Source organism: Pan troglodytes, chromosome 1, assembly GCF_028858775.2.
Source record: "Pan troglodytes isolate AG18354 chromosome 1, NHGRI_mPanTro3-v2.0_pri, whole genome shotgun sequence".
Lineage (NCBI taxonomy): Eukaryota > Metazoa > Chordata > Mammalia > Primates > Hominidae > Pan > Pan troglodytes.
Window position 1 is genome coordinate 44,434,385 of NC_072398.2, and position 23,757 is coordinate 44,458,141.

Genomic DNA, 23,757 nt, shown 5'->3' on the forward strand with positions numbered 1-23,757 from the left:
TGGGTCTAAAAATACTGGTAGTTGGACAAGTGATGATATTTGGGAGACCCCCTTCCTCTCAGTTAAGCCCTGCCCGTTCCAATCGGCTGTAAATACGAACCATTGGCTGGGCACGGTAGCTCATGCCTGTAATCCCAACACTTTGGGAGGCCAAGGTGGGCAAATCACTTGAGGTCAGGAGTTTGAGAACAGCCTGGCCAATATGGTGAAACCCCGTCTTCACTAAAAATATAAAAATTAGCCAGGCATGGTGGCACGTGCCTGTAGTCCCAGATACTCCGGAGGCTGAGGCAGGAGAATGGCTTGAAACTGGGAGGTGGAGGTTACAGTGAGCCGAGATTACGCCATTGCACTCCAGCCTGGGTGACAGAGTGAGACTCAGTCTCAAAAAAAAAAAAAAAAAAAAAAAAAAGAACCATTGGCTAAGGCTTACTAGAATTTTGAGGGAGGTGTCTAATATTTAAAAAGCATAAGCCAAAATAAACAATAAATAAAAACTTGAAGAAAGGAAATACTATGCAGGGAGCAAAAGAAAAAATAAAAACCATCATCACCACCTCAATTTATATCCTCAGAGAGTTGAGAGACGACATTATACCCACAAAAGAAGATCATGGGGCCTTTTTAAAAAATTGAGATAAAATTCACCACTTTAAAGTGTACAATTTGGTAGTTTTTTATATATTCACAAGGTTGTACATCCATTGCCATTATCTAATTCTAAAACATTCTCATTATCGCCCCCAAAAAACCCCATACCCATCAGCAGACACTCCTCATTCTCCCCTTCCCCCAGATCCTGGCAACCACTAGTCTGCTTTCTGTCTCTATAGATTTGCTTATTGTGGACGTGTCATATAAATGGAATCATACAATTCGTAGCCTTTGTGTCTGGCATCTTCCACTTAGCATGTTTTCAAAGGTTGTAGCGTGTGCCATTACTTTGTTCCTTTTTGTAGTTGAATATTATTGCATTGTATGGATATACTATATATATGCGTGTGTGTGTGTGTGTGTGTATATATATATATACATATATAGACACATACATATATATTTTGAGATGGGGTCTCACTGTGTCACCTAGGCTGGAGTGCAATGGGGTGATCTCGGCTCACTGCAACCTCCGCCTCCCAGGTTTAAGTGATTCTCCTGCCTCAGCCTCCCAAGTAGCTGGAATTACAGGCCTACACCACCACACCCGGCTAATTTTTGTGTTTTTAGTAGAGACGGGGGTTTCGCCGTGTTGGCCAGGCTGGTCTCAAACTCCTGACCTCAGATGGTCCACCCGCCTCGGCCTCTCAAAGTGCTGGGATTACAGACGTGAGCCACCACGCCCGTCAGATATCATATTTTTTTATCCATCTATCAGTTGGTAGACATTTGGGTGATTTTTATTTTTTAAGGAAGATGCAGAGAACAAGTTCTTGGAGACTTAAAATATGTTGTTTCCTTCAATGAAGATGATTACTTTGCAGATGGCGAGGGTCCATTAGGTGCCTAGCACAATTAATGAAGAAGAGACCCTCACAAAGACACAACATTTTCAGATTTCAGAATGTCAGGTATAAAGTGAAGATTCCACAAGCCAGGAAGAAAAAGACAGGCTTTAGGATAGAGCAGACTTCTCAACAGCAGCCCTAGACGCAAATAGGTCATGAAACTGTGTCTTCCAACATGTGAGGGAATGTTATTTACAATCTGAAATTATATGTCCAGTCAAACTGTCAGATATGGAGGCTCAATAAAGACATGCAAACAATTGCAAAAATGTTCATGCAAAAATTTTCAAACACTCAGACTTTCAAGAAACTTAGCTCTTTTTCAAAAGCAACTCAAAAAAGATGTACTCTACCAAAACAAGGTGGAAAACAAGAAAGATGACATGAACCTCAGGGAGAGACAAATTGTTAAGAATATTTACTATCATAAGAAAAAGCCTGAAAAGATATGCATCAAAATGTTAACAGTGGTTATGGCACCAGGAGGTAGAAAAGGGGATTGTTTAAATGTTCTCCATGTTTTTCTATACCTTCTAATTTTTCGATAAGAATGTCATACTGTACCTACCAGTTACTATATCTTTGACACACGTGGATGCAGACAGCCAAGGGCAGGCCAGAGATAGAGAAGAGACAAAGAAAGAATAGAGGGGGGCCAGGTGTGGTGGCTCACACCTGTAATCCCAGCACTTTGGGAGGCTGAGGCGGGTAGATCATGAGGTCAGGAGATCGAGACCATCCTGGCTAACACGGTGAAACCCCGTCTCTACTAAAAATACGAAAAATTAGCCGGGCGTGGTGGCGGGTGCCTGTAGTCCCAGCTACTCGGGAGGCTGAGGCAGGAGAATGGCGTGAACCCGGGAGGTGGAGCTTGCAGTGAGCCGAGATCGCGCCACTGCACTCCAGCCTGGGCGACAGAGCGAGACTCCGTCTCAAAAAAGAAAAGAAAAAAGAAGAGAAGGAAAGGGAGGGAAGGAAAGATGTGGAGCGTGGAGCTCTGGGGGCCACTGTGCTGCTCTGAACACAATTATCCTGCGTTTCGGTGCCCTTGTCCTGTCGGCAGCCCCCAGGGCCACAGTCATATTTGTGAGTCTGTCAGTCTGCCCTGCTAGGTACAGATCTCCCTCAGGACAGAGGCTGGATCTTGTTCATCTTGTATCTATTCCCAGTGCCTGGCAGAGAAAATACATGGAATTGGTGCTTGAATGAATGTAGAGAGGAAGAGAAAGGAAGGAGGAGAAAAAAAAAAAAAAAAAACCTCACCTGGCTGGGCATGGTGGCTCATGCCTGTAATCCCAGCACTTTGGGAGGCCTAGGATGGCAGATCACTTGAGCCCAGGAGTTCAAGATCAGCCTGGGAAATAAGTAAGACCCCTTCTCTAAGAAACAAAAACATTTTTTAAAAAATTAGCTGGGCATGGTGGCACATGCCAGTAGTCCCAGCTACTTGGGAGGCTGAGGTGGGAGGATCACTTGAGCCTGGGAGACAGGGGCTGCAGTGACCCCAGATCGCGCCACTGCACTCCAGCCTGGGTGACAGAGCAAGACCCTGTCTCAAGAAAACAAAAACAAAACCCACCAAATGTAAAGCATAAATTTGGTGAGACCTGAAGTAGGGATGCCATCAAGGTTTTAGCACCACTTGCTGGGGTGGTCAGTTCCGCTGTCGGAGAACTTACCTCATTTCCACTCTCAGAGAACTTACCTCAGCTGGGTCCAGCCACCTGTGTCCCACTGCCACTCGGCTGTTTCTTCAGGCAAGGCCTGGGGGAGCTGGGAATGTCCACAGGGGCTAGAGAATGGAGAATGTCTTTTGCACACATTAAAGTTTCAGAACAACTACACTCAGACCACAGCTCCCCAGCTACTGGTAGTCCCAGAGCTCTTATAAACCTCTTGGGGCCTACTTGAGAGGAACATTTTGGGTTCATGGCAGGGGTGTTGTGCTGGGGGGGGTGGCAAGAAGGGAAGTCCTGATTTGTAGTGTTTGCCAATTTTCATAGTTTTCAGTATTTCCATCACAGCCAATTTCAACCTCCTATGTAATGTTATTGAGGGTGGAGTTGGGAAGAGGTGAGCCCCATCAGCTCTCATGGACTGGGGCAAGCTGGTTCCAGCACGCACTGGTTAATGCCAATGATGGATGTAACTACCAAGTGCCACTTCTGCATGAGCACAAAGTTGGACGACTTGGATGTTTGGATGGAATCAAAGAGCTTCTGGTCCAGGGAAGGATGGAAGTAGCCACATGTGCTATGAGTACCGCCAGGGAGAGTTTGGTAGAGAGTTTTTGATCAGGGGATGCAAAAAGGATCAAGACAGCTGGATGGGACCTGCTATACAAAGAAAGAACTTTGTACAACTTCCTTATCAACTAAGAAAGCAGGCTTTCATTCTAATTGTTCTGATTTGCAGATGAAAAAACTAAGGCCTAGCAAGCTAATGGTCACACAGCTAATAAATAGGCCACTGTTGGGACAAACCCAAGCCTTCTGATTTTTCATTAAGATTAAACTTGTCTACAGTATTCAAACCCATAAATCTTCAGTGAACAGCTTTGAACATTTCAGTACCCAGAAGGCTCCTCGTACCCCTTCTCGGGTAATTGGGTCTTCTAATTCTTAATCCAGTCCGCTTTACACCAGTCTTTACTGACTTTGGGTTGGCAGTATATCATGTACTTACAAGTATGGCTTCAAGGACAATGTTCCTCAGTGGTTAAGCACACAGACTTTGGGGCCAGACTGCCGAGATTCAAATCCCAGCTTCAGCTGTTTGACCCCAGGCACGTTACTTAATCTCTAGATCCTTTTTTTTTTGTCAGGGTCTCACACTGTCACCAAAGAGGGAGTGCACTGGCAGAATTATGGCTCATTGCAGCCTCGAACTCCTAGACTGAAGTGATCCTTCCACATCAGCCTCCTGAGTAGCTGAGACTACAGGTGCATGCTACCATGCCCAGCTAAATAGTTTTTCTTTTTTTTTTTTTTTTTTGAGATGGGGTCTCACTCTGTTGCCCAGGCTGGAGTGCAGTGGTACTACCCTAACTCACTGTAGCCTTGACCTACAGGGCTCAAGTGATCCTCCTGCCTCAGCCTCCCAAGTAGCTGGGACTAAGGTTGCACACCACCACACCTGGCTAATTTTTAAAATATTTTGTGGAGACAGAGTCTCACTATGTTGCCCAGGCTGGTCTTGAACTCTTGGTCTCAAGTGATCCTCCTGCCTCTGCCTCCCAGAGCACTAGGATTACAGGCATGAGCCACTGCACCCGGGCCAATCTCTGTATTTTAGATTCCCATTTATAAATGAGGATAAAGGCATCACAGGGTTGTTGTAGGCTGATATGGGTTAATACAAGTGCTTAGAACAGTTCCTAGTTCATACCAAGTGTTCAGTAAGGGTCAGCCTATCATTATTTGGCAAGGGAGAAGCAGCCGTCCTGGCCCAGAAATCAGAGAGGTGTGAAGAAATTGATTAGAGATCAAGAAGGCAATCAGCCTCAGGCTTCCTTCACGGTTTCCCAACCTGGGGTCAGTGGAGCAACTCCTAGAGAAACTTAGAACTTCTGAATTGAGAGGGACTAGCCATCTTGTAGCTGGGTACTTGTATCTTGCAGATGAGAATCAGAAGCCCAGAGTTCAGTGTGTGCCCTTATATTAATATTAGACTGGTGCAAAAGTAATTGTGGTTTTTGCTGTTACTTTCAATGGCAAAAATCGCAATTACTTTTGCACCATCTAATACTAGTCACTTCCCCGCTCTGGGACTCTGCTTCTTCCATTGAAAAGGAAGCAGAATGAGGTGGATACCGAGGTCCCTTCCGCAGAAGCTCTGACCTGAGGACCAACTCACCTTGCTTAGATGTGGAGGCTGCACCCGGGACAGACCCCCCACGTGAAGGTAGCAAGTTGGTGGGAGAGGCAAGACCTCACCTCCCTGCCAGCGCCCTCCATCTGTAGGGGAATGGCTTCTGAAATGGACCCAGGTGCAGGACTGCCCTCGGCTAGCTCTTTTCCCAGGAGGCAGACCCAGCTGCCTGCATTGGAATCACCTGCTTGGAAGCTGTTCAATCTGCAGGTGTCTGGGCTCCACCCTGAGGAGTGGGATGGGTATTTGCATGTTAACAAGCTCTCTGGGTGATTCTTGGGCACGCTCTGAGTTTGAGAAATATTGGATTGGAGGGCTGGGATCCAGGATGGGAGGTGCAAGCTCTCATATTAGAAATAGCTGCCATTTATCCAGTACCTACTCCATGTGGGGCACTTTTTGACATCTCTAATCTTTACAACCACCACCCTGCAAAGTAGGCACTATTACTCTAATTGTACAGAAGAGAAAACTGAGACCCAGAGCAATTAACTTGCCAGGCATCATCCAGATAATGAGACAAGGAGCCAAAACTTTAGCTCAGGTCCTTCTTTGCTCTTCTGCCTCCTTGCTGAGCTCCTAAACAGCTGCCTCTTACCTGACTCGAAACAGCGCTGGGAGGTGACCAGCTGAACTGGGAGAGGGGTGGGTTAATGTCAAGGCGCCTGCAGCTATGGTTCAGGGAGGCAAGGAGGAAGGCGGTGGTGGGGGAGGGGGGGTGAAGAGGAGAGGGAGAAGGGGAGAGAGGAGGGGGAAGGGTCCCATGGCCCATCTCTGTTTTTCCGTCTCCCTTTCCCTCTCAGGCATTCTTCAGGCTCACAGCCGCTGTTTTGACAGGGTGTGAAGCCATCCGCAACCTTTGTCTTCGCTGCTTCCCAGCCTCCTATTGTCTCACTAATTAAAGACGGCTTCAAAAATTTCCGCTGCTGTGTGCTGCTTGGCAGAATGCCAGCATCCCACTGGGGAAAGCCACAGCAGGCACCTGGTACCCGGGCACTGGGAGACACCTGGGCCCTGGCAGGGGCCGGCTGGGGAAGGGAGTTGGGCCAGGGGAGAAAGGAAGCAGCCTCGGGGCAGGGCAGGCAGGGGCTGATAATTCTTAGGCCCTACAGCAGGAGGATGGGGTTCTGGAAGGAGGGCTGGGAGTTCTCACCTATCCTCAGCTAGAGTTGCTCAGTCCCCATTTGAAAGAGTTTTCTGAGCGATTCCCCAGCAGCCCCCATCACCTGCTCCTGTGTCTGACAGAACTTCCCTTGGGATGCTTGTTGTGACAACTCACCTGAAAGCTCTCATTCCCCAAGCCTTTGCCCAGGCCATTCCTTCTGCCATATGGTGACAAGCCATCTGGTTTGCCTGGGGCTGGGGGGTTTTGGGGGGATGCAGGACTTAAATGCTGAAACTGGGAAATGGGGACAAGCTGGTCACCCCACTCTGCTTCCTCATCATCCAGGTGTCAGTCCCTTCCTCAAAGAGGCCACCCAAGTTAACATAGCACCAAGTCACTCTCCTGTGACCCTGTTTAGTTCCTGAAATAGCTTTTTATTGCTGCCATAACAAATCACCACAAACATAGCAGCTTAAAGAAACACACATTTGCCATCTCACAGCTCTGTCAGCCAGAAGTCTGTCTGGGTTGGCTCAGCCGATGTCTCTGCTCCAGGTTTCCAAAAGGCCAAAATCAAGGTGCCAGCCAGCTGGACTCTATCTGAAGACTCTAGGAGGATCCGCTCCTGAGCTCATTCAGGTGGCTGTAGGACTGAGGTCCCTGTTTCCATGCTGGCTGGCAGCTGAGGGTGGTCCTCGGCTCCTAGACGGTGCCTTCCAGTCCTTGTGCACAGCTTCCTCAGAACCAGCAACAGGATATCAGATCATCGCACGCTTGGAATCCCTCTTCTGCCTGCTGCTGGAGAAAGCTGCTTTAATGACTCATGTGACTAGATTTGTCCCACCCAGATAATCCAAGACATTCTCTAATCTTAAAGTTCATAACCGTAATTACATCTGCAGGATTCCTTCTGCCCTGGAAGGTAACAGATTCCATAGGCTCTGGGATTAGAGTGTGGGAGTCTTTGGAGCCCCATCCCTCCTGCTGTCCGTCATTCCTTCTGAGCCCCTACCACTCTCTGATGTCTACTTACATATTTATTGTCCATCTATCCCCCAAAGTAAAATCCATGAGCGGAGGGATTGTGTTTGAATTGTTCAGTGCCGTGTCCCCAGCCCTCCTGAAGCAACACTTGGCACACAGTGGGTTGTTGATGTTTGTTGAATGAGTGAGTGAACTTTACAGGGACTTTTGGATGCAGAGTGGAAGTGGGAACTTCTGGCAGGTCCAAGGAGGCTTCCTACATACACCCCTCCGCAGAGCAGGTGCCATCAGGTAGGCAAAGCACCCCTCCTGGATACCAGGCCCCAGCTGCTGGCATCTCCCAGCCTACCTCTCTGCCAGTGTTCTTCCCTCTTCCCACCTGAGGGTAAGACTAGTAGGACTCCTACCCTCACCCCTGACCCTCAGTCTCTCCCTGCCTGAGAATCCCAAAGGGCAGAAGCCACTGCTGAGTGTGTCCCTGAGGGATGGTGACGAGGTAAAGGCAGAGCCTGTCTGGCCTGCGCTGGGTTCAAAGCCAATGCACCTGGGACTTCAAACAATTAATTTCCCCAATCTGCAAAATGATCAGCTTCTGAGGGAAAACAATTAGCCCACTGCAAATTGGAATTGTCATCTCACTCCTGATTTTAATTTGGACTAATGAGGGCTAAGTGATTCCTGCTCCCTCCCCTCCCACTGCCCCTAGGCCCTGAGCCCTCACCTGCCAGTGGGCACTTAACCCTCAGCTGCCCACCTTGCATCAGAGGCTGAGGAAGTTTTTGGGCTGGCACAGGGCCCAGGGCCAGGCTGGGCAGGTGCTGGCAGGACAGAGGGAGGGAAGAAGAGAGCACCTCCGGCTCGGCCCACAGGGGAGCTGCCTGTTTACAAGGCTCATAGGTAATCAAAGTTTTATTGAATGGAATTGACTACTGGCTCACTCCTTGTCACAGCCAGTTACCTCTGGCTGCACAGTCTCTGGGGACCCTGCTTCCAGGAGTGTCTGTTTGCCTTCTTCACGCCAGGGTGCCTCTGCCTGGCCTTGCTCTCCTCATACCCCCTACTGCCATGGTGGGGAGAGTCCATGATTCTCTGCAGCCGGGAGAGGGCTCACGTCCATGTCTGCCAGTCATGGGGATCAGTGTGGGAAGTGAACCTTGGACCATTTAGTCTAACTCCAGTTCCTCTAAACAAATTAAGGCCTAGAGAGGAGAAGGATCTGGTCAAGGTCACACAGGGGTCAAGGCCCAGGAGGAACTCACGGCCCTTCATGTTTCTTCTTATTGCTTGCTTAATTGTCTGTCTTCTTTCCTGGATACTGCTTTCCTCTCTTGCCTGCACAATGCCTGGCATGTTCAGGGATGCAGGAAAGAAGAAAATAAAGCATCCCGAGCAACCCTGTCCATGTTCTTCTACCACCTCCCACCCCCACTTAGCCTCGTTTCTAGTTGGGTTGGTTTGATTCATTCATGTGCACATCCATTCGTTCACACACTGCATGTGTGTGCTGAGAACCAGGCCGTGAGCTGGGGATACAGAGATAAATAAGACCCATCCCTGCCCTCTAGGACCTCACAGTCTAGTGGTTTCTGAATGTGGGGCTGTTCAGCCCAGAGCGCCTGACCCTCAGCAGGTTGCTGTTAGGCGAGAACCAACCCTACGTCCTGAGCAGCAGCAGGTAAGGGAGTCAGCTGCAGCTCCTGGCTGCAGACTGGCCCTGTGCTCATCCACCTCTTTGAGTCGCCGCCACTGGTTCAAGAGTTTAGTTAGGAATCAGAAACCCTGAGTTCTTGTCCTGGCTTTGATGCTGATTTGCTCTGTGGCCTTCCACAAATCCCTTCACCTGGTGTACTTTCTGAAGCCAGGGTCTGGGCTTTGGTGCATCTACCTGACTTCTGATGACTGTGGCCTGACCTCATCCCAGCTCCACGCAGCTGCCTCTCCCTCCAAGTGCCAGTGGAGGCAGCTCGGCTAGTGGAAAGGCCTCTGTTCTGGTCAGGAGCCATCTCTGTCTGGGCCTGCCACCACCACTGGGTAATCTCAGTTAGCTGTAAAGTGGGGAAGGTCACCACCTTGAGGGTTGGGGGCTGTGGTCTGAACAGCTCCACATTTCAAAACCACTAGACTGTGTGGTCCTGGAGGGCAGGGATGGGTCTTATTTATCTCTGTATCCCTAGCTCATGGCCTGGTTCTCAGCACACAGCTGCAGAGTATAAATGGATGAATGAATCAAACGAACCTAACCAAAAAGTAGGCTGGGGGCGCAAGGCTAGAAGACCAACTGTGTGGTAACAAGTCCATGCAGGTGAAGCCTCCCTTGAATAAAACTCTCAGGGCCATACAAAAGGACCTCATTTTTGGTATGCAGTGGTCGCATCTTGGATACCATCCCTCAATTCAGCGGACATACAAACTGGAGGTGCTGCGGGGGAAGCAGTGGAAAGCACATGGAAGGAATTTCCTGGCTCTGGGCCTATTTTCTTGGGGTCCCTGGATTGGATCCTCTTTCAGGCTTCTTTCAACTCTTGACATGCTGGGATTTGGCATTGAGATGTACCCAGTAGTGAGGGCAGCCTTGGGAGAGGTTACAGCTTCTTCTGCACCCTGCCCAGGCCCTCTCTCACTGTGGGAAGGTGCAGTTGGCTGCACCTCTCTGACATTTTCCTCTTCACATTTTCCCCACTGTCTGTTTCCACACATGCTGCCGACCCCAGCCCATCCTGTTCCAACCCTGTGCTCTTTCCCTATGGTTTGGCCCATCTTGTCTTCAGTGACTGTAGCTGGGCTCACCTGCCAAGTGTCCCTGAGTAAGTGGTGGAGGTGGGATTTGAACCTAAGTCTTTCTAATCCACAGTCTGTCAGAATATAGAAATGTATGTTCAATAGAAATATAATGCAAGCTGCATTAAAAAGGCAAAAAGAAACAGGTGAAGTTAATAACATATTAACCCAATATAGCAAAAATATTTCAAAATGCAATCAATAACAAATTCATGAATGAGATGTTTCACATTCTTTTTTCATATTAAATCTTTGAAAGCTGGTGTACATTTACATGTCCAGCACATCTCCATTTGGACTGGCCACATTGCAAATACCCAGTGGCCTCATGTGGGGCTGCCACCTTGGACAGCTCTGGTCTTTGTTCTTGATACTGCTCCTTCCTGCTGAGTCATAGAGTGACTCCGCATAAAAATCAGAGCCGTCCATCTGGGCTTTGCTTCTCTTTCACTTCCTACTGCTCTCAGGGACCAGCCCTTCTCCTTTGGGCTCTTTTGGAGTTGGTGCTCTCTCCCCTTCCCTCTTACCTTCTTACCTGCTCATCCTCCACCTCCTCTCCCCTCACTCCCTCTCTCCCTTTCCTTGTTGTCAGACAAGAAACCTTTAAATAGGTGAGACAAAGGTGACAAATGTTCCTCATTTACATTCAAGTTCTATCTGCTTTTTTGGCCCTGTTGAATGGCACCTCTATCAAAACGTCTCATTTGGAAATGTCAGAGTGGCTTTTGATAAGTCATCAGTCACTCTGATGGTAGTAGCTGACAGATGTGGGTAACAGTGTGGTGGTATCTAATATACTGTGGAATGCATCTTTTGCAATTGTGTGGTATTTTATTTATTCAATGTGGCATGAAATCTCTATTGAAGGAAAGAAACTATTAACCCTGCCAGACCAGTCTCTTTAAGGCCTTCTTTTCTCCTTAACTTTCTAGCCCTTTTTTTTTTTTTTTTTAACCTCCTTGCTTCCTTTCCTGGAATCAGAATCTTGCAATCCCAGTCACTGCAGGCCAAGTTCTTGGGCACCCCCTCGCCTATTGCAGCAAAAGTCAAGCCAGCCACACTCGTGGAGGCTCTGCCATCCCTACAAGAAGTGGGTAAAAGCTTCTGGGTTGAGACGGAACCCTGGCTTGGAATCCAGTTGCTCTTTCCCCATGGCTGGGCTCATCTTGTCTTTGGTGGCTGTAGCTGGGCTTGCCTGCCAAGTGTCCTTGAGCAAGTGGTGGAGGTGGGATTTGAACCTAAGTCTTTCTAATCCACAGTCTATGTTAGAATATAGAGATCTATGTCCAATAGAAATATAATGCAAGCCCTATTAAAGAGGTAAAAAGAAACAGGTGAAATTAATAACATATTAACCCAATATATCAAAAACATTATTTCAAAATGCAATCAATAACAAATTCATGAATGAGATATTTCACATTCTTTTTTCATATTGAATCTTTGAAAGCTGGTGGACATTGACATGTCCAGCACATCTCAGTTTGGACTGGCCCATGAATCTTGCCTGAGTCCTGGCTCCCAGGTTCTCATGAAGGGAGAAAATCTAGCCTTGGCAGCCATTGTTCCCCGGATGTAACTTCTCCCTCCTCCCTGCCAGCTCCCCCAGCTCTCCCAGAGTCTGCCACTGTAGCTGCCATCCCTGAGGGGCTGCACTGCTCCTGGGTTGTAGTCACCCAGGTGCCTACTATCCCTGTTTCCCCATAATTTCAACTCAAACAAGAGTAGTTTTTTTGAAAAGAACGTTCACTAAAAACTAAATGAAAAATAACACACACACACACACAGCCTACCCCAAGAAAGCATGGAAATAAATCCCAAGTTTTGTCAGGTCATATATTTCTGATCTAAAATACAGGCAGTCAGGTCCCTAATGAGATGGGCTGGTTCAGTCCAGGCAGCCTGGTCCACGGCCCTTCTCCCATTTCACCTGTGTCTGGAGTCCCCCCTCCCCATGTTTTCTCACCATGGAGGTCTTCCTCCCCTGCCACCACTTTTTCCTCTGGTCCCCCTCCCATTTTTTGGGGGTTGAGACTTTGGCCAGGTATTGCAAGTAGCCAAGCATGGTGGGATGACAGGTCTCTAAAGGCCCTGGGTTGTTACTGAGAGAAATCACTGTGCTAACATAGTGATATGGTTTGGCTCTCTCTCCCCACCCAAATATCACCTTGAATTGTAATCCCTATAATCCCCACATGTCAAGGGTGGGACCAAGTGGTGGTAATTGAATCATGGGTGTGGTTTCCACCATGCCCTTCTCATGATAATAAATCTCATGAGATCTGATGGTTTTTATAAGCACCTGGCATTTCCCCTGCTTGCACTCACTCTGTCCTGCCGCCCTGTGAAGAAGGTTCCTGCTTTTCCTTCTGCCATGATTGTAAGTTTCCTGAGGCCTCCCCAGCCATGCAGAATTGTGAGTCAATTAAACCTCTTTCCTTTATAAATTACCCAGTCTTGGGTATTTCTTCATAGTAGTGTGAGAATGGACTAATACACAGCCATTCTGAAGTTTCCTTATCAGTACATGGAGATGGTAATACCTGCCTCGGAGAGTTGCCATGATGATTCCGCATGCAATCACACATATGAGAAAGTGCCTTGTCGACCTAAACCCTACTGTGAAATCATTCTTTTACCCATGTCCAGACACGATGGAGGAAAGGCTGCCCAGTGCCACCTTAGCAACTGACCCAGCCCATTCTCCACCCATTCTTTAAGGAGAGATGCCAACACACACACAAGTTTTAGCATGAGCATTTCCCTGTTCCTGTTTCCTTGGGGTGCTGTTTGTGATTTCTGCAGAAGGCAGCATCTTATAAAGAAAAGAACTGTTACTCTAGGGCCAGACCAACCTGGCTCCAATTTTAGCTCAGTGCAACTTATTGTATGCCTCTGGGCAAATAAGCCGCCTCAGTTTCCCCATCTGTATAATGATTTAAGTATACCAGTCACACAAGAGTTGGACCTATGACACTGTCAATGCTCATGACTGTGAATTCCCTTCTTCATCCCCACCCCATCCTCACCCTCTCCCTCTCTGTGCAGGTGTAAGGTGGAGAAAGTACCTGGATAGCTGGCGAAAGCCCTCTGCCCTGCCCTGTGGCTTGGAGTAGATAGGTGTGGAATCCAGATGGGATGAGCCTATCAGTCCTCTAACCATCAACCTCCCACATACCTAGTCTACACACAGGCCTGCTCCAGCAGGACCCAAGCTAGCTACCCTTGGGGAGGGACTGCTACCTTTACAGGAAGCTTCTATTAAGAGCGTCCCACTGCTAGCCCTGGGAACCATGTTGTTTATTCTTTTACCCCAAGCTGCATTTATTGAGCACTGACCATGTGCAGACCCTATGCCAAGTGAGGGGATGCTAGGGATGAGGGAGGCCCAGCCAGCCCCTGCTCTTGAGAAGCTCAGTCTGGGGAGGCAGATGGACTTGCCATGGCTCATGCTAAACTAGGGTAGGTGTTGTGGGAGCAAGAGGAGAGAAGGAAGGTGTCACAAAGGAGATGACAATTGAGCTGGCACTTGGACGATAATTATGAGCACCCTAAGCAGAGAAAGGAAGGACATTCCAGAACAACAGGTTCAAAGACCTGAAATCACAAAAGAGAACAGCCAGCTCCTGTCCAGGGCAGGGGAAAAAGAAGAGGAGGAGAGGATCTGAAGAGGTGGGCAGGCATGGGGCTGTCGGGGGAGCTGCTAGGCCAGCCAAGGGGTCTACCTTTTGAGAAAGGAGAGAAAGTGACCTCCCCCATCACCAGGACAGAAAGGGAGGGAGGCTGCATGGTACAGATGGAAATCCCAGATGGCAACTGTGGAATGTCAGCGAAGAGCACTGTAAGGAGAGCTTCATGGAGGAGAAGGGGCTGGGTGTGAGGATTTGGTAGAATGTGGTCAACAGTGTAGGGGAAATGTGGCTTCTGACCACCACTCCCATTTTACTAAGCAGCTGTTCCCCCCAGGACCTCCTTTTCTCTGATATTGCAGTGGTGCAGCAGATGGATAGAGGCATGCATGTCCCTGCCAGTGCCTGCTGGGAAAGGGAACCCATTTATCGAGTGCCTGTTGCATGCTAGATACTATGTCAGATTCTCTGCCAGCATATCACATTTAATCCTCATGATAACTCTGTCATATATTATTCTCGTTTTACAATATGGAAGTTGACACTCAGAGAGGTTCAGTAATTTGTTCAAGGTCACACTGGTGGGAAGAGGCCAGGGCAGGATTTGAACTCAGGTCTTTCACATTCTAAAGGCTTTGTTCTTTCCACTTTGTGGTGCAGAGCATTTGGTTCCCAGCTTCCTGAGGCTGATCTTCCTCTAGCCCCTGGGTTTCTGGAGGAATTTATATGACATTGTTGCTGCCTTCATCATTAGAAGGCTGTCACCAGGGTGACAGGGAACAGTAGATATGGAGCTGTCACAATGGGAAAAATGAGGCGATGAGGAAGGCACTCCATCACCGCCTCTGGATCAGAGGCGGCCACGGCTCTGCCTGGCACACACTCCCTGTCATGATTCTGTTTCGGCTGCACCCCAACCTCATCCTCGCCCCCTCTTCAAATGGGTGGAATCCAGGCCTCAAAATCCACCTTGAATTCCAAAATATGCAGTCATCTTCGTGGAAAGGGGCCAACCCACCATCTTCAGAACCAAGCAAGGACTAGAACAGCACTTAACATTTTGGGAGGCCACAGACCCCTCTCAAAAGTTGATAAAAGCTATGGACCTTCTTGCCGGAAAAATGCACCTGTGCTCACACATTCACACACAAACATGTTTGCATGCAATTTCAGATAATTCCCAGACTCTCTGCAGTCCAACTGAGGACTTCAGATTAAGAAGGCTTTCTCTCTGGAGATGCTGGGGGAACACATTTATAAAATACATAGTTTCTGACAATGTCTCCTTTTCTGACCCCTTCCCTGTTCGTAAGCTCCTGGAGAAGACAAAGGAAATAAATGTAACTCAGATGAAGTAATTGTTTTAGAAGAGTGTGTTGGCAACCCCATGTGTGGGGAGGTTGAAGCACTAGCCAAAGTGAGAGCTTTGGGTTATCTGTCTGTTTAAATCTCTCAGGGTTCTTCATGTCCGTCATGGTGTGGGTGGGCTGCCCGACAATCAGGATTTGGCTCCATGTCCGAAAAACAGTCTATCAGGCTCTGAGCCCCTCGGGATGCTGGCTTGTGAAACACTTAGGTGCTGCACCTTCCAGGGGATGGGCTGGAAAATGCTTTGTAGAAGAGCCCGTTGCTGCAAGACCCTGATGTCCTCCTCCCTCTCACCCTCAGCTACCTCTGCAGGTTCCTGTTCCTCCCTGGCAGGAAGCACGTGTGCTCTTAATAGAGCTGCCTAATCACTTGTTTAAACTAGACATTGTGTGGGTAATGACTTCTGGCTGGGACCAGAGAAAGCCATCAGCTATCCCGTGTAGGGACGAGTCCTGCCGGACATGGTCCCTGCTGGCTGCAGAGGCCGGGGCAGTCCTTCCTGAGGCAGAGCCAGCTGTGTGGTGGAGCATAGAGGGTGGATTGGGGACTGTTTGAAAACTTGGCAAAGAGAGCTGGCAGCTTTTTCCCTCCCTTGCCTACCCTGCTACTCCTGGGCACAGGATGAACCCAAATGTGAGGGCTGATGGGAGCGCAGAGCCAGGAGGCAGGGTGCCTGGGGTCATTTCACCCCTCTGCCAGTGGCATTCAAAGGGTAGCTCCTGGCACAGGTCAGTCCCATGTACACCTGCATCTGTCTCCAAGCTGGAGAAGACAGAAAATCTGGCAATACCTAAGGCTTCCCAGTCCCAGGGGTGTAACTATAAAGCCAGTAGATTCGCTGTTTGCCCAGAGTTTTGAGGTCTGGGGAGAGAGGTGCTAGAGAAATGTAAGTTACAGCCATGTTAATTATTATTATTTTTATCATTATTACAGGAGAGAATGTTCCCCCTGTTAATTCCCTGGGAGAATGGCTGTGAAAATGAGCTGGCACCATCTGGGCCTTGTGCCCAGGAGAGCAAGAGCACTGGCTAATACAGCCTCCAAATCTGCTCCCCTCCAAGCTGCTTTACCTGGTCTGCCACTGCACCCTCTGCCTGCCACCTCCCCTAACACACACATGCACTCACGTGCACAGATACACAACACACACACTCTTCCACACCTGCAGCCCTGGCTGCAGAGAGGAGGGTGCATAGCTCCTGCAGCATTGGAGAGTGGGTTTGGCCCTTGTTCTTACCTCACTGGGAGAAAACCAACTGAGCTATAGTAGAGCCATGTGAAGGGGTGGGGGAAGACCCCTGCTTTAGTTGTTCTGGAGTTTCGCACTTACAAACACTTTCAAATGCAACATCCCGTAGGCTCTCTCACAGCCAGGTAGTTGGTGTGGTGGTGAAAAGTGACAGCTTCAGCATCACACAGAGCTAGACTTACATTGTGGCTTTTGTTAATACATGTACTAGCTGTGTGACCTCGGATCAGTTGCTTAACTTCTCTGAGCCTCCATTTCACCATCAGTAAATATAATACTACTCTCGTAGGGTTGTTGTGTGGATTAAAATTTTTTTAAAGCTTTGTGAAAGGCCCAACACATAGTTAACATTCAATAAGTGGTGCCTATTAAAATTCAAGGCAGATATTTTTATGCCCATTTCATAGATGAAAAGAAACTGGGGTCAGTGAGGTTGTCCTATAGCTGGTGTCAACCTAAACAATGAACAGAGAGGCTCTCTAAAAGAAAAAAGATATTTATTTTGGAATAGAGCATTGCACTGGGAATCCGCATGCCATAGTAAACTACATGTGTGTATTCAGGAAGGTAAAAGAAGACAAAGATTTTTAAAAGAAAAGATGAGGAGGATTACATAATTGTTTTGAAATAACTATCCTTGGCTACAAAGATCAATAACAAGGGTGATACCAGTCTGAGGTTGGATAGCCAGCTGTGGACAGATGTCCTTGCAGAAGTATTTTTTGTGTAAGGTTTCAATGGTCTTTGTGCAAGATTGTGGTTTTTGCAATCTTTTTGATAGTTTTTGTTATCAGGCATCCAGGCATGAGAACCCTTTCTTCATGGCCTTCCCTGGCTCTATTTGTCAGGATGTTTTGTTTTGTTTTGTTTTGTTTTGTTTTTTAACCCTGGTAAGTGCTAGAGCTGTTATTAGAACTCCTGGATTTAGATCCACATTAACTCTCTTAATGCCAAACCCTCAAATGCTGCTGTTTTCCTGGGAGACTTGGGCGGTAATGATGTGGAACTGTGTGGTCTTGAGTTAGCCTTTTTGCTTCCCCTGCAACCAGCTCTGTCCTCCCTAGCCTGCCCCACACACATGACCATCCATCTGGGGGCTTCTGAAGGTGTCACCTGGTGGCCGCAGCTGTTGCTCAGTCTCTGCCAGTGGGACAAGGGAGTAGAGATGAGTAGAGGAGATCCCAGAACCTCATGGAAACCTCAGGGCCTCATGAGGTGAGAAAAGATGGTGATGGATGGAAAGCAAGCATGGGGAAGGGGTAGAGAAGAGACAGGAGAGTCAAGAAAAGAGGTGGGGAAGGGAGAGAGGAGCCAGGCCTCACCGTCTCCTCGGAAGGAGCTGCACAGCCTGTTCTACAGGCTCCATTTGCTGCAGCCCCTGAATGCCCTTCCAGGAGTGGGAGAAGTCCCACTTTCAGAAAACTGTTTCTTCTATCTGATAACAATAACGCATCCTTATGTTTGGTGGCCTCTATGGTCTGAATGTTTGTGTCTCCCCAAAGTTTCTATGTTGAATCTTAACCCCTCAGTGTGATGATGTTACAGGGCAGGGCTTTTGGGAGGTGAGCTCATGAGGGTGGAGCCCACCTGAGTGGGATTAATGTCCTTATAAAAGAGACCCCAGAGAGCTCCCTCTCCCTTCCTGCCATGTGAGGACACAGTGAGAAGATGGCCCTCCATCCATCAACCAGGAAGCGGGCCTTCACCAGACACCAAATCTGCCAGCTCCTTGATCTTGGACTTCCCAGCCTCCAGAACCATGAACAATAAATTTCTGTTGTTTATAAGCTACCTGGTTTATAATATTTTGTTATAGCCGCCCAAATGGACTAAGACCATGGCAAATCCAGCTATTTAATTTACTTTTCAAATATGAAGTGATTGTGAATTTATGGTATATGAATTATATTTCAAAGCTGTTAATATATATAATTATATAATATATACACATGTGTATGTATGTGTGTAACATCATAATATGATTTGTTAAGAGCATGGATTCTTGCTTCTTACCAGCTGTATGATCTTGGGCAGGAGGCTTAACTTCTTTTAACCTCAGTTTTCTCATCTGCACAATGGGGATAATAATATAATAGAGTTTTATGAGGATTAAAAGAGATAGTGAATGGCAAGTGCCTGGCAGAGAGTAAGCCCTTAATGAAATTAGCTAATTGTATTGCATCTATTTTAGCTATACAAGGCATATGTCATTACCTAAATTATATTTATTTATTTACTTACTTTAGAGACAGTGCCTTCTGTCACCCAAGCTTGGAGTGCGATGGTGCATTCTTAGCTCACTACAGCCTCACCTCCTGGGCTCAAGCAATCCTCCTGCCTTAGCCTCTCAAGTAGCTAGGACTACAGGTGTGCACCACCACAACAGGCTAATGTTTTAAAAAAGAGTTGTTATAGAGACGGGGTCTCACTTGTTGCCCAGGCTGGTCTTGAACTCCTGGCCTCAAGTGATCCTCCCAACTGGGCCTCCCAAAGTGCTGGGATTACAGGCATGAGCCACCATGCCTGGCTATTACTCCCATTTTAGAATTGAGGAAACTGAGCCCAGGAGGATGTTTCTCTGTACATGTCTGGAGGGCAGCACCTTGTCTTATTCATCTCTGTGATCCTGTACACAGGACTGGGCTCAATGAATCTTTGTAGAGTAAAAGATGTGTCACCCCTTGCTCAGTGGGGACCTGGCACTGGAATGCACAGCTCTGGGCTCCTAAGCCTGGGTTCTCTCCATCAAGCCAGGCTGACCAGCTAGGGAGGTTGAGAGGGCCCTTATGGCCCAGGAGCCTCCTAGAGGCCTATCGCCCTCTCCAGAGCTACCCAGGGGGCCGTGCCACCACTTGCTCACAGGGGAAGGACTTTCAAAGGTGGGCGCTGAGGCTGCCCTGCCAGGCGATGGCCATCTCAGGGCAGGGTCATTCAGCAGGCTCACGGAGCCCCCAAAACCCTTCCCCAGCCTGGGAGCAGGAGCCTGGGGGTGGCGTCCCACTAGCCAGGCAGATGAACAGCTTCTTTGGTCTGGGATTTCACTGAAAGCCCTGAAGCCCTGAGCCCTGCTTCACTTAGCACAGATTAGGCATCATGGGACCCTAAAGATCTCCACATGGCCTCTTGGCAAGTCTGGGATTGCTTCCTCGCTATGTACTACTTAGAATACCTGGCCAGGTGTGGTGGCTCACGCCTGTAATCCCAGCACTTTGGGAGGCTGAGGTGGGTGGATCACGAGGTCAGGAGTTCAAGACCAGCCTGGCCAAGATGGCGAAACCCCATCTCTACTAAAAATACAAAAAATTAGCCAGGTGTGGTGGCACATGCCTGTAATCTCAGCTACTCCGGAGGCTGAGGCAGAGAATTGCTTAAACCTAGAGGGCGGAGGTTGCAGTGAACCGAGATCGCACCACTGCACTCCAGCCTGGGCGACAGAGCGAGACTCTGTCTCAAAAAAAAAAAAAAAAAAAAAAAAAGAAGACCTTGGGCAAGTTACTTCACATCTGTAGGCCTCAGTTTCCTTGCCTGTAAAATAGGGGTGCCAGTAGTTCTGACTCCAACGGTGTGGGGGGATTCAATGAAATGGTGCACAAAATCGCAGAGCCGAGTCCTGTTGTGAACACTAAAGCAGGTCGGAGGCCTGGCCCCAGATCACCATGACAGCGCTCTGGCTCTGCGAACAGTAATGCGTGAGATCAGTGCTGGTGATTATATTCCCCAGGCCTCTGCCTGCAGGCCTCATGCCAAGGCCTGATGTTCGGGGGGTGGGGGGGTGGGGGAGAGCAGGCAATCACTGTTGGGGTCCCCCTACGCTCAGTGAATGCTTTCACGAAGCGGGAGGGAGACCAGAAGAAAAGCAAGGAAAGGAAAAGAAAACCCTAGTACATTCTCCTCTGTCCTCCCCCAGCTCCGCAGCTCCTGGGGGAATTGAGCTGCATAATACAATGGGATTTAATAAAATGCCTTTAACTCACAAAGTTTGTCTGCTGCCAGCTCCTTAATTAAATTGCCTAATGCTGCTTTGCGATGGCAGCACAAACTCCTGTGTTTAAAGAGCACGGTGTTGCCATGGCACTCCCCCACAGGGTGAGCAGGGTGTGGAGGAGCATACAGATGAGGCCCGGGGGTCGGGGCCTTCCCGCAGAGGAGTCCTCTCTACCACCCTCTCAGTGACTGCCCCCAGGCGCGCGCGCGCACACACACACACACACACACACACGTCACGTGCTGCAATAGGCAGACTCTGGTCTGGGAAAGGATTTAATCCTTGCTAAGAATGCTGAGCTGTGGTTTAGAACTGGGAGACTCAGGGGCATCTGCACAGAGCAGAGCTGGTCAGCTGGTCTGGCTGTGGACAGTGGACTCCAGGCACAGCCCTTGGCACTCAGGGCAGCCCTGTGGGGCCTGGGGCAACCAAGTGTCTCCCTGAGCCGCTCCCTCTGGCTGCCAGCAGCCACCACCCTCTCCCCTGGTGCACTGTACAAATACACTCATCTATATGTGCCCTGGCTTGAGAAGGGCTGGGAAGCATTGGGCTAGAAAGCATTGGGCTAGATCTGATTGGTTTGATGAGAAAGTAGGGATGTTCTCTCACATGTGGACGGCAGAGGAAAGAGAAGCTCATTTGCTTTATGGATTTTTCCTTCAGAAGTAATAGTTCTCAGTCCTGGCTTCACATTCAAACCATTTGGGGATTTTCCCCCCAATAATTTATTGTGAAAAATTCCAACATACCGCAAAGTAAAGGGAATTTTACAGTGAGCAATCATCCACCCACCAACTAGACTCTACCATTAACCTTATTATTAGACTTGCCTTATCACCTCTCTCTCCAACTATCCATTCCTCTATCTATCAATCCATCTTAATTTTGGTGCATTTCAAAGTAAATTGCAGACATCAGTACACTTTTCCCTAAATATTTCAGTATCAACAGCTATGGGGTTCAATTTTTGCTTACAATGTTTTTCTTTTGACATAAAATTTACAAAGAAATCCTGGGAAGTTTTTTTAACACCATGTGTGGATCCTGTGCCTCAGAGATTGATTTAATTGGTCTAGAGTGGGAGGTAGGCATCAATATATTTTATTTTATTTATTCTAAAAGACAGAGTCACCCTCTGTCTCCCAGGCTGGAGTGCAGTCATGCGATCATGGCTTACTGCAGCCTTGACCTCCTGGGCTCAAGGGATCCTCCTGTCTCAGCCTCCTGAGTAGCTAGGACTATAGGCATGCACCTTGTAGCTCACTGCCCACAGCAAGACCAGTTGGCCAGCTCTGCTCTGTGCGGATGCCCCTAAGTCTTTCAGATCACTATGTTGCCCAGGCTGGTCTCAAACTCCTGGGCTCAAGCAATCCTTCCGCCTTGGCCTTCCAAAGTATTGGGATTACAGGCACGAGCCACTGTGCCTGGCCAGCATTAGTATATTTTAAAAGATCCCCATGTAATTCTATGGTGCAGCCAGAGTTGAAAAACAGAGATAACAGGATGCAAATGATTGTCATTTTTATGTCCATGGTCATCCTTCTTTTAGTGTGCCCCTCTGTGTGCATGTGAATCCACTTATTTTCATGTTAGCATTATTGGGGGATCTCATTATCCAATGTGTATTTCCCAATTACAGAAGCCGCGTCTGTTTCAGGTTCTGTACGCATCACAGCAATGAGGCCATACGCATGTTCTGATGGTGATCAGGGTAGCTATGATGACCAGGATTGTGACAGTGGCTGGAGGAGATGACGATGCTCGTGGAAGGTGTTAAGTGAGTGTGGTCATGGCAGCGAGCAGGGGATTCATATGGCAAAGATGGGGCTGGTGACATTAACAGAGATGGCCGGCTGCAGGTGTGCTGACCGTAGTGATGGTGAAGGTAAATCTCACGATGGCATTGTGATAATGAGTTGATATTCCTGGTGATGCTGCTGCTGTTGCCTGTCCCTGTGAGGGCGATGTGCCAACAGATGCTCATTCCCTGCAGCGATGCTCGTCCTGGAAGAATGTTGGTTGTTACACGGCAGGAAGGTTGGTCCTTCCATTTGGGATTGTCACTGCTGCAAGGTGCAGCTCCTTCCAAAATTCTGAGACCACCTGAGAACCTTCTACCTTTGCAGCCAAGAAAGAGGCTCAGCAGAGCAGCAGCAGCTCCTTGCTCAGCTGCCCTTTTCCACTGCACTTTAAGACAGAGCTCTGGTGTTAAGTATGAGTGGGTCATTAGGAATATTTATTTAAGATGAACGGTTCTGGGAGCCAGCCAGGCTTGGGATACCAGCCATCTCGTGATCGATAGAGATTTTATTTGCTGCCTGCATGGTTTCCTGTTCCCTTCGTGCCTGGTACACTCAAGAGAGGACTGGACAACTGCTGTGGTTCTCTCTCCCTTAAACCCTGCAGCAGGGAGCAGAGGTGAGCAAAGCCCCAGAGTAGTCCTGACCTCTCTCCATGAGCTAGGATGACACCCTCTCAATTGTACTGGGCTGCGGAGAGAGGTTTAAGGATGAGAACAAGGTTGGGGCTGCCAAGACACATTACATTTAAAATATTTATATATTAATATTTACTTATATGTAAATATATATAAGCCCAGAGAATAATGCTGGAAAATACCCTTAAAATAATATTGTCCAACGCTTTTATTTTACAGATGAGAAAACTAGGGTTCAGTAGTCAGCAAATAAGATCCTTGTTGAGAACAACAAAAACATCTTTTATGCATATATCTCTAACAAAGCAGAGTGAACTCACACCTGTGATCTGATCGGATCTTTAGAATGGTCCTGTGAGTAGGCAGGAAACTTCCTGCCCACCTGACCAATAGCTCCTGAACCCCTTCCCAGATTTTTTCCACTATGCAGTGAGCCTAGGTCATATCTGTATAGCACTTCTCAGCTCACCATGCATATTTCACACTCATATTTTCATTTGAGCTGTACGTCTCTGTAAAAAAGGGATAGTACTAGTCTTAGTCCCATTTTTCAGTAGAGAAAACTGAGGCTCATAGAAATAAAGCATCTTGCCCAAGCTTGCACAGTTAGTAAGTAGCAGAGTGGGAACTAGAACTCAGGATGCCTATGTTACTGGATGGCTTAAAACAACATAAACGTATTGTCTTGTAGATTTGGAGGCTGGAGGTTCAAAATCAAGGTGTCGGCAGGGCCATCCTTGCTCTGAAACCTGTGGAGGAGGATTCTTTCTTGCCTCTTCCTGCTTTCTGGTGGTGGCCATCAATTGGTGGTGTTCCTTGGCTCACAGCTGCAGCACTTCCATCTGTCTCC

General features: G+C 48.2%; 1 protein-coding gene across 3 annotated transcripts in view; it reads left to right on the forward strand.

Annotated features, from left to right (window-relative positions):
• LRRN2 (leucine rich repeat neuronal 2) overlaps window positions 1-23,757 on the forward strand; it is a 68,663-nt gene that overhangs the window by 27,405 nt on the left and 17,501 nt on the right. The gene's annotated exons all lie outside the window — the stretch shown is intronic.